Source organism: Belonocnema kinseyi, chromosome 5, assembly GCF_010883055.1.
Source record: "Belonocnema kinseyi isolate 2016_QV_RU_SX_M_011 chromosome 5, B_treatae_v1, whole genome shotgun sequence".
NCBI lineage: Eukaryota > Metazoa > Arthropoda > Insecta > Hymenoptera > Cynipidae > Belonocnema > Belonocnema kinseyi.
In genome coordinates this window covers 52,582,830-52,593,779 of record NC_046661.1, presented here as the reverse complement: position 1 = coordinate 52,593,779, position 10,950 = coordinate 52,582,830, and the positions used below count along the sequence as shown (strand labels likewise).

At 33.7% G+C, this 10,950-nt stretch overlaps 1 protein-coding gene across 3 annotated transcripts in view; it reads right to left on the bottom strand.

Moving 5' to 3' along the window:
- The window catches only part of LOC117172598, a 45,564-nt gene extending 40,179 nt beyond the window's left edge, over nt 1-5,385 (bottom strand). For 2 of the 3 annotated variants that reach the window (XM_033360684.1, XM_033360687.1), the window contains exons 1-2: nt 5,253-5,385; nt 4,889-5,021 (exon numbers count right to left, since the gene is read on the bottom strand). The gene's annotated coding sequence lies outside the window, so the exon portion shown is untranslated. Of the gene's footprint in view, nt 1-1,381; nt 1,436-4,888; nt 5,022-5,252 lie in introns of those variants that run through there. The other variant, XM_033360686.1, reaches the window with a different exon arrangement.
- Between the last annotated feature and the right edge of the window lie 5,565 nt (nt 5,386-10,950).

Here is a 10,950-nt window from a genome sequence, read left to right as displayed (position 1 = left end):
CCCCCCCCCCCCCCTATTTTTGTGAAATATCCCGGTTTTGAGACCCCCTGAATCCGAAAAACAGGCTTTTACGAATGTGTCTGCCTATCTGTGAGCACGATGACTGTTGAAGTTTCGTGGGTCTGTTATTGTCACTAGACTCTCCACCCTAGAACTTTGTGATACTTTTTTAGTCAACTATTAGGAGATGAAGGAATAGGGAACCACAACTGCGATGAAGAACACGATGCGGTAGAAAATTCAATTGACAAAATCTGGGTCACTGAAGATTAGGGAAATAATTTTTGAAGTTAAAAAACGGTAAGGCTGCTCAGTAAACCGTATGTGTAAATTTTAAATCATAAAAATAACATTGGAAATGAGCAAATTCAGTTTATGGAAAAAAGACAAGTTGCAATAAAATATTTAACAAATTTTTGTTTAAAGAATGCGCATTTTTTTGTTGATGAGACAACGAAATTACGTCTATTTTAATACCAATGCATGTTATGAATTATAATATTATACATTTATGGGAATAATATACAAATTCAGGAATAAACTCGAGTGCGAAGCACGAGATACGGGATGAAAATATGTTCGTTAAAGCCGAACGAGCTTTAACAAAAGAGAATTCACGATCACCAAAGTACTGTTGTCGATGCGTTGACCTTTAGTTTTAAAAAGTCTCTGCACAAAGTTCGAGCGCGTAGCGTAGGGTACATACAATATCGAGCCCGAAAACCAACAGTCACGCGCCTTAGGCGCGCTCAAACTTGTGAGCTGCGCGCGCAGTGTGCGAGAAGCATGTGCCCGCGAAGCGGACAGATTTTTTCGATCAGAATTACAAAAGCAAGGGACTATTTGTACCGAAATTTCGGTACGAATAGCCAGCTTTTGTCGATACACGTATACACTTCGTTAGCGGTATGCAGAACATTTGTTTAAAACTTCATATTATAGATATACTTTAGCTAGATTGCAGTTAAATATACATGATTCAACAATTTTGAAATCTTACGCTAGTACAATCAGTCAGGAATCGTCACAAATAGTTCGAAGTGCCTGACCATTCGTAACAAGCCTATTTTTGACGATTTGTTAATTTTCAGTCTTAAGAGGTATTTTATCAGCTAGGACAGATGATAGGCCCTCCAAAAAGCATCCAAAAAACAATTAGGATAAACGTAATGTATCTCGTAAAGAGAAAGTGATATGCCAAAACGGACACTTTCATTTTCACCTTCAGTATCTTAGTGTTCATGTAAGTTTTAATATTTAAATTCAAGTAAAACTTGAACGTACATAAATGAATATAAATAAATAATATAAATAACGTGGCATATATAAACGGAATTAGGTTTTATGGCATTCTATTCTCAAACCATAATAAAGATATTACCCCTTAAATTCAAGTTCTGGCGACTTCTGAACATTTCCTCACGAATTCTGACTTTTCCTGACGATTTCCACCGAGAAACGTAACAAAAGTGGTCAGAAGCCCTCGAAATAGCATGGCCGGTTTGAGACTATCTGTAGGTTCGATTTGAATGATTTAGTCTCAGAGATAGTCAGAGAAATTTGGGTCATTTTCAAGGTCCTTTAAAGAGTGATGTGATGGTATTATAATGGTCCGTTTGTATTCGTCACGTACGGGGCGGGTAGAGTTATTGACAGTAGTTGGCCGTCGCTAACCCGACTCTCCCTTTCAAATTTTTCTTCAAATTATTTACACTTTTTTTCAATTGATAAATTTTCTCATTAAAACTATTTATAATTATAACTTATATACTAATATACAATTTTCTAGTTGAATTAAAAAATGTTGTCTCTTTTGGCGTATCTCATTCCATTTACGAGAAACGTTGTATTAATTCCAATTTTAAACATTTTAAAAAAAGTTAGATATCTGAAATCATCTATAACCGTACATTCCAAAGTATTATGTTTTAGGCTGTTAACTATGAAATTAAAAAAATCGATTTCTAAATTTTAATCCGATAGCTTAACAAAGAACCCTATTGAGATAGCCTCTCTGCTTGTTATTTATGATCGAATTCTTATTTCAATTTCAGCCTCTCTGCTTGTTATTTATGATCGTATTTTTATTTCAATTTCGGAAAGTACATTTTAAAGCCTTCAAAACATTTAAATGAGCTACCTGGGCCATTAAATATATCTACCTGAGTGCCTGCGGAGAATTTCACAGGGCTTCTCACAGCCTTGAGAATCTTTAGCGTATACTCTTGAGATTTCTATCGTTAGGGCGATGTTTCTTTTTTAGTAGGGACCCTGCCGATGAAAACGCACTGAAAAATAAATGAAACAGCACTGGTCAGTGCTTATTCAGTACTGTTTCTTCAGCACTACATGTACCGCTAGTTTTCTATACCTGAGTTTCCCTTCACTGTCCACTTAAATTTTTTAAAGATTATTTTCACCCAATAAATCTAGCCTGTGAGGTATTTGAAAGGTGTGTGTGAACAGTGTATACTCGATTATGTATTTACCTCGCGCTACGCGCTCGGTCTTTATATTTTCGCACATTCTTGCGTAAACATTTTAAAATTAAGACTCAAAAAATCCACCACTGTAATTGTGTAATTGTGAATTCTCTTTCGTTAAAAGAGTTTCATCACACCTACGGCACGCGACTGATTCCAATCGCATTCCGCACTCGGCCTTTGCATTTCTTCCGCATTCGGGCACAGACCTTCTAAAATCAAAGGTGAACGAACAGACAACTGTAATTTTGTGATTTATAACTCTCTTTAGTTAAAGCTCCTTTGACTTTAACGAACACATTTTCATCACGTATCTCGTGCTGCGCACTCGATTTTGTCCAATATGTCAACTTTTCTGCATTATACACAACACTTTTATATCAATTATAATACATTTTTTATGTAACTCTGCCTGGGATTACTTATTAAAAAATTACAAAATAAAAAGCAAATTGTATTTATCATGATTACTTTTGTATGTTTCTTATTTTGCTTTAAATTATATTCTAAGCTGCTCTGAAACATGTATCATTTCAATAAATGTATATCATTACAATGCATAATATGCAAAAAATTGAATGATACTAATTCTTATTTCCTTGTTTTTATAATTTTTTATTTTTAATGTTGTTTTTTACGATTAAATAAGAACTACTGCGCATCTGTATAGAGTCTAATGCAGGAACCTATATAGGGTCCTATATATGAGCCTATGTCCTCATTCGTCTTGACTGTGATTTTTCCAAAAATTTAATTTTTTTATTTTTATTCTTATTATTTACGAAAAAAAATCTACTGGTCCTATCGAAAAATGATTGATAATAAATTAATAGGTCTTTTTAGGCGAACAACTTTTTTCCGTTAATTTTAGTGTATACCTTGTGTCGTTTTTTCAAAAAAAAATTTAACATTTTTATTTTGAATGTTATTTTTTACGACTGAAGCAAAAACTACGTGTCCCATCAAAAATTATAGCTCTTTTTTAGATAAATAAGTTTTGTCTCATTTCTTTTCGTAACTTGTGTCGAAAAGTGATTCATTATGAATTTGTAGTTTTTTCCAGTGTGTGTAATTTGGGCTTTTTCATTTTTTTCTTATCTTGCATAGTTTAACCAAAAAATGGAATTTGTGGTTTTTTTATTTTTTTTTTTTTTTTTGGTAGGATCAAATTTGGAATATTAAACTTTTCGACCAAATTAAAAAAATTGTTATCATAATCCTGTAGGGCCTCCAAAAAGCAAAATTTTTCTTCTTTTAACTTTTTTTCATATCATGTGTTTGGCTTAAAATGTTCATTTTAGTTTTTTTTTGGATTTTGAAAATGCCCTAACTCTGATGATTTTCTATTTATAGAAAAAAGTCATAGAGATAAATTGTTTGAGGGTTTGAGTACTATGAACAACCGTACATAGAATTTTTAATTCTTGAAAAAGTGTGGTTTCAAAAATTTTTGGTGCGATCAAATTTGGAATTTTCATCTTTTCGACCAAATTAAAAAAATTGTTATCATGATCTTGTAGGGATTTCGAAAAGCAACGTTTTTCTTCTCTTGACTTTTTTTCGTATCATGCGTTGTTTGGCTTAAAATGTTGATTTTAATTTGTTTTTTTGGATTTTGAAAATGCTCTGACTCTGGTAATTTTTGATTTTTCAAAAAAAAGTAATTAGGATAAATTGTTCAACTTTTTGAATACTATAAATAACCGTACAGAGAATTTTGGAATTTTCAAAGAAGTGGTCTAAAAAATATTCAAAATGTGCCCACTTCTTGAATTTTCATCCAAAATTGCTGGCTAACGAACTTGGCCTTTAGTTTAGGACACTAAACGAGTGTGCCAAAGGGCAGACATACAGACACATTCGTAAAAACCTGTATTTCGGTTTCAGAGGGTCTCAAAACGTGGACATTTGACAAAAACTGGGGAGGTCAAATTTTACACAAATCTAATACATTCTCTGATGAGAATGTAAAAAATCTAAAATTTTGACATTATCTACGAGAAGGTTAGAAATTCAGAATCTACGATTTTCGATTATTTCAGATATCTAACTTTTTCTTTTGGATGTTTGAAATTGAAATTAATATAACGTACCTCATAAATGGAATGCGATACGCCAAAGCAGACGAAATTTTTTAATTCATCTTCAAAGTAGTATATTATCATATAAGTTATAATTATAAATATGTATAATGAGAAAATTCATAAATTAAACAAGGGTTAATAATTTGAAGAAAACTTCAAAAAGAGTCGTTTTGGTTGCGGCCAGGTACTGTAAATAACTCTGTTTGCCCGGTACGTGACAAATACGGGGGCAAAAAGCAATTTAACAAGATATATTTTGTAACATAAATAAAAATATAGATAGAAGTCTTCAATAGGATCGAAATATTTTATTTTACACACCTGTTTATGAAAGCCATCAAACAGCCTTCAAATAATTCTGGTATATTCCAGTTTTGATTCCAGTAACACACAGACAATCTTCAAGGAATTGGTAAACACGACTGACGCGCCTCTAAAGGCAGAAAATTTTAATCTGCAAGAAAAGTTCAGATAAATAATTGATAAAATTTCTATGGGAACTGTGATAAATGATAAATAATAAATTAACAATGCGCAAAAAAATGTGCAATAAAATATGTTTTCCTAATCAAAAAAAAATGTATCGCTTCAGAAAGTGTTATTTTTGGAATATCCAAATACTCAAAATATATTTTATTTTGACCTTCAAAAGGCCAAAAATTGGAACAGAAACTGTTTTACTTACTTATATGAAAATCTTGACGAATAGGTCAGACAGTAAAAGAAATGCGAACCCACATCGACATTCGCCAATTATTATGTTTCTTATACCGGCCGGTAAATCAGATAGAAAATAATGTTCACGCACGTGGCCAAAGCAAGCCATCGGCCATTCGTGTGAACTGTGATACCAATGTTGGGACCCTGTGCTACTGCGCTTGCGTAAGGGCTGCACGCTAGTTGGCCGCACTTGACGCGCGATTCATAATTACTTTAAAAAGCAATTCTTGTAATTGAAATAAATAATTATTAAAATATGCACACGAATGTCTACAAATTAAGGTGGCGGATGCAGCAATTCGATAAGCGCTCGAAGCCGCGTAGAAGTATTGTTCGATAGTTATTACTCAAGATGAACAATAAAAACTTAGGAAATTTTCCGATCAAAAATCGATGTTTTGTAAAACATAACTCGCGGTTATTCGGCCGTTTGTTGATAAAAATGCTTGAAATTTGTATGGTGTATTCTCAATATATAAGCGATGACTATAAAGAACGCACTTTGTTTGAAAAGCGAATACGCTTGTTTTTATTAAATAGAAAATTGATTCCGAACGAAAACCACGTTTCGCCAACTTCAACCAGTGGTACAGTCATCGAAAAAATGTTAGTTGAACTAACTTGCCGCGAGAAAGTTGTTCACTAGACTTTGAGAACGTTTTTCTTAAAATTTAAAGAAAATTGGTCAAAAATTGTAGAAATGGCAGCGAGTTGAAGTCAAAACATTCTGCCGCTGGGCGTTTTGTTGTTCTTTGCCGCTGCTAATTTATGGCTGAGGAAGAAAAGCTGATAAGCTGAGCACTGCAAAGGCAGCATGTGTTGACTTCAACTCGCCGCCATTTCCACAATTTTCGACCGATTTTCTTCTAATTATCAGGAAAACTTTCTCAAAGTCTAGTGAACAACTTTCTCGCGACAAGTTATTTAAACTAACATTTTTTCAATGACCGTCCCACTGGTCGAAGTTGGTGAAACGTGGTTTTCGTTCGGAATCAATTTGCTATAAAAAAAAACATATTAGCTTTTTAAACAAAGTGCCACTTTTTTATCGATAGATTTTCCCGGGTGGACAGTACTTCTGCGCGGTTTCGAGCACTTGTCGAATTGGTGTATCCGTCATCTTATTTATATAACTTTTGATTTATTTAAGAAAAAAAATTATAATATATATATTTTTTTATAAATATCAGTTTATTTTCATTCAACTCCAAAGACATTTATATATATTTATTTCACAAAATATTTTAATAGATGCATTTTTTGAAATACCATATAATATTTCAGCAGCTTAATATATAGAAGTTAATTTCAGAATATAATAATGATAATATTATTATATAAAGTGAAAAAAGTCATCATTGCTGATGAAAATTGCAATGGGCAGCTTTCGGAGGCCAAAAAATGTTATTAATTCAAATAAAATGAAAAATCCAGTAAAAACGAAATTCTCAAAATACAGGGCTATATTTATTAATAAAATATTGATGCCTCCTAAACCTGCTCCCCGTACTCAATTCTATATATGAAATTATGTTCTTTCGTTTTTAAAAAATTAATTAAGTAACATAATAAATTTTATTGAAAATAATAAAACAAGAACAACAAATTACGAAGAATTATTCGTAATACGTTGGAATGAAAAATACTGTTTTTTCTAACACTTCCAAACATTTTTTATTCTAAAAAAACCTGTATAATTAAAAATATAAACGATCGAGTTGCCTAAGATCGCGTCAATTTGACAAACTTTCTCACTTGCACACTTTTCCATGTATAGGAAGAGGACAACTGCGCACAAAAATTTCAGCTCTTCCTGCAATGTGCCTACCACTTACGGTAATGTTTCCATTGCCAGTTTCTAAAGGCTTTCCGCTGGCAGTTGGGTCTCCTTATTATTCCTTCGTAAGGCAATGCAATATAAAATCTCCCTATGCAAACAAAAAAACCCATAATAAAAAAAGAGAAAAAAAAGGCAACCTCCAAATCCCCTTCCTTCTCTTTTTCTGTCTTCTATTTTATTTTTAAATGCCCCACGCAAATTAGAAAACTTCAAAGAAATTAATCCAAAATAAATCAAGACAAATAAAGATAAAATATCAATAAACCCAAAATAATAAAAATGAATTTATAGAATATATATTACCATTGTTTTTTCTTGAAATAAAAAGCTAAAATGTTTATATACATTCTAGTGCATTTCAAAATAATTATTTAATTAAATTACAAGAATTGTTTTAAAATAATTTTGAATTGCGTGCCAGGTGCTTCCAACCAGCGCGCGGCCCTAACGCAAGCACAGTAGCACCGGGTGCCAACATTGGCATCAATAACTGAGAACGCCATGGAGACTAGATATAAGGAGACCAATCTGTAATGCATGGACTTCACCAAAAACGGTCACTTTTCTGTTGCCAGAAGTACGCACACCCACATGTGTAAAATCACACTTACGTATAGTTCAGAACTTTCCAAGCGTGGCGTGCCAACCGCACTTTAAAAAAATATGGCCGCCTCCATTGTTTTGTTTTGACAGGTCGCTCGAACAAATAAAGAATTAATAATCAGACAAGACTTTGTAAAATGTTTGTGGAATAAAAAATTTTTCGCCATGGAAGTGGTAGGTAGTATTTTTATGAAAATATCAAATTACTTTTACCAACAATATGCGTGCGACAGGTATTCGACGCGTTTGTAACAAAAACAATAAACATACAACTTTTCAACACTCTGAAAGTCTTGTACACTATACACTTGAAACCACACTTATTGGAAACTTTCGCTTTTATACAGTGATTTTTAATTGTAACATCCTTGCCTTTATTCACAAGCTATTAATTGTTCAATCATTACTCATTTACATTTAACTCGCGTTCACATCGGCGGCCACATTTTTTTAAAAATGCGGTTGGCACGCCACGCTCGGGAAGTTTTGAACTATACGTAAGTGTGATTTTGCACATGTGTGTGTGCGTACTACTAGCAACAGAAAAGTGTTCATTTTCAGTTCCACTCATGGACATAGGAAACAAGGGACTAGGTATGCCATTGCGTGGGTATGCAATGAGGGGAGAGGTCCGCCACCTTTTGATGTACCGCGACAAACATGGCAGCACCCACATGTTTATATTTTCATGTACAGTTTTCCGGCAAAAATGCTGGTGCGCATAATCAAATGGCACATCGTAAGATGGCGGCTCTCCCCGCTCATGGAATTCTCCTCCCTCCCGTGAATTCAACCCTGCTCGCCAAGCTAGGATGGCATGCCTAATCCCGTGTTTCCTATGTCCATGGTTCCGTTTTGTCTCCTTATGTCTATTCTCCATAGAGAACGCTGTCAACTGTCCGGGTACCTTTTCACGGAGGCCTGTTTTGAATTAATTTAACACATCGAGTTCATATCTAGGTTCCCAACCAATCAAATTTGCCATAAACCATGGACATAGGAAACACGGAACTGGCCATGCCATCCTAACTTATCTAGCGAGGTTGAATCTACGGGAGGGGGGAGAATTTCATGAGCGGGGAGAGCTGCCATCTTAAGATGTGCCATTTCATTATGCGCACGAGCATTTTTACCAACAAACTGTGCATGAAAATATAAACATGTGGGCGCTGCCATGTTGGTCGCGGGACATCAAAAGGTGCGGGCTTCCGCCCTCATTGCATCACCCTCGCAATGGTATCCCTAGTCCCTTGTTTCCTTTGTCCATGTCATAAACCAACAAAATAGCTAAAAATGAAGCTTAGGTGCCGCCATGACACTTAGCGGGCATTTAAAAATTGCGGACATATTTTTGGTAAAATATACACTATCGTACCTAACTTTAATGTAAAAGTGAATGAAAATGATGTACCAGGTGCTGAATTATTGCATAAAAAGTTCGAAAAAAATACCGTTTGTCAGTTGTTAAAAAGGTGGTTAAAATGCGGAAAATAATTTACCGAAGAGAAAAAGCAGCAACTTATTGACCTAAGTTTACACTGCGTATAGTCGTAAGGTTTCAACAGTGGAAAACTAGAGCTTTGCATAAAAGTGAAATAATTTTAATAATAAAAAAATATAAAACAAGGTTGATAAAGCATTTTTAAACAAATGCAATTGAAAATGAATTGATATGTTATCATTATAAGTGGGTTGTCAATTTTGAAATTTACCTAGCTTGAAAGTTACCGAAATAAATGCAAATGCGATTTTTTTCGTTTGAATATTTTTCTCTTAAAATTCGTACAATAAAAATCATGTAATAAATTACATCCTTTATATATCACTTTTACTGCATTTCGCCCAATTTTTAGTATGTCTTTTAAATTAACCCTCGGGATTGTCGCTCTTTCGAAATATTAAACAGCGTTTTGGAAATCTAATAATACTTTACGAACTCACGATTCCATTTTTGACACAAAAAAAAATTTCTAAGAACATAGATTCAGAAACGATCCTAATTTTACAACCTAAAGTTAAACGCTTCGCTCGCTCCTTAAATGAAACAATATATTAAAGTCTGTGCCCTTAGTAATGCTAAAATTACAAAACGTTTTCCCTTTTCAGTAAACATAATTAAATGAGCTAATTATACTAATAGTGGTGACAACAGACCGCGATTTTTTCCACTAAAATCCTTCGCCACGTGCAGCCTGCGCAGTTGATATAAAGTCGCGGTCCATTTGAATCACTGTATACGAGTATCACATTTTCGTGAAAAAGGACTTAAAGTACAATGTAAAAAAAAGAATATTGCGATTCAAATGTTTCTCTTAACACATCTAAAATCTTAAGTAATTTCCATTTGTAAGTTATGGCGGTTAAATTTAACGATTTATACAAATATTAAATTTTTTACAAAAGGACGTACAACGAACTAAACAGTTGGGCTCTAGCCTTTCCAATTTGCGAATAAATACCTCTCGGACGTTAATGTGCTTCATTTCTTTGTTGAAATTGTGTTTGCTAATTATTCCCTTGCCATTTCAGCTGCGCAAAAGAAGATTCCTTTCTCCGGAACATACCCAAGTGCAAAGTCACATACGGCCCACCATTGGCCCATAATCGGCAAAAATATTGCCGAAGCTCGGCTGCCATTATCGCGCCAATGACGGATTGATAACTATGGGCTGCACTTGGCAGCCAAGGTTTGGCTACCATTGTCGCCCCAACACTGGGTACCAGTATTGGACCAAACCCATCCAAAGATATTATAAGCCTACATGCGGAACGTGTATAGTATAGCATATAGCACGTGTATACTTTGCCCCTGCAATCTTCACTCGTCGAACAAGTCCATCAAATAGCCGATACTAAGTCGGTAAATACTAAATACTTAAAAATATAAAATACAAATTTTATATCGAGAATTTTTATTGATTATTTTCAATTAATGTGGTGTCAAATTTCGGACAATTCTAATACTTTCTCCATCAAAAATAATAAGAATGTAATAAATGAATACAAATTTGTATCACTTTTTTGGGCGAATAACTTTTTTCTATCAATTTGTTATTGTACCTTTTGTTGTTTTTCCACAATTTTTTAATTTTAATTTTTAATACCATTTTTATTATCAAAACCAAAACTACGGGTCCTGTCAAAAAGTTATTCATAACAAATTTGTAGCTCTTTTTCGTGTAAATAATTTTTGTTGAATCATTTTTTTCGTAACTTTTAT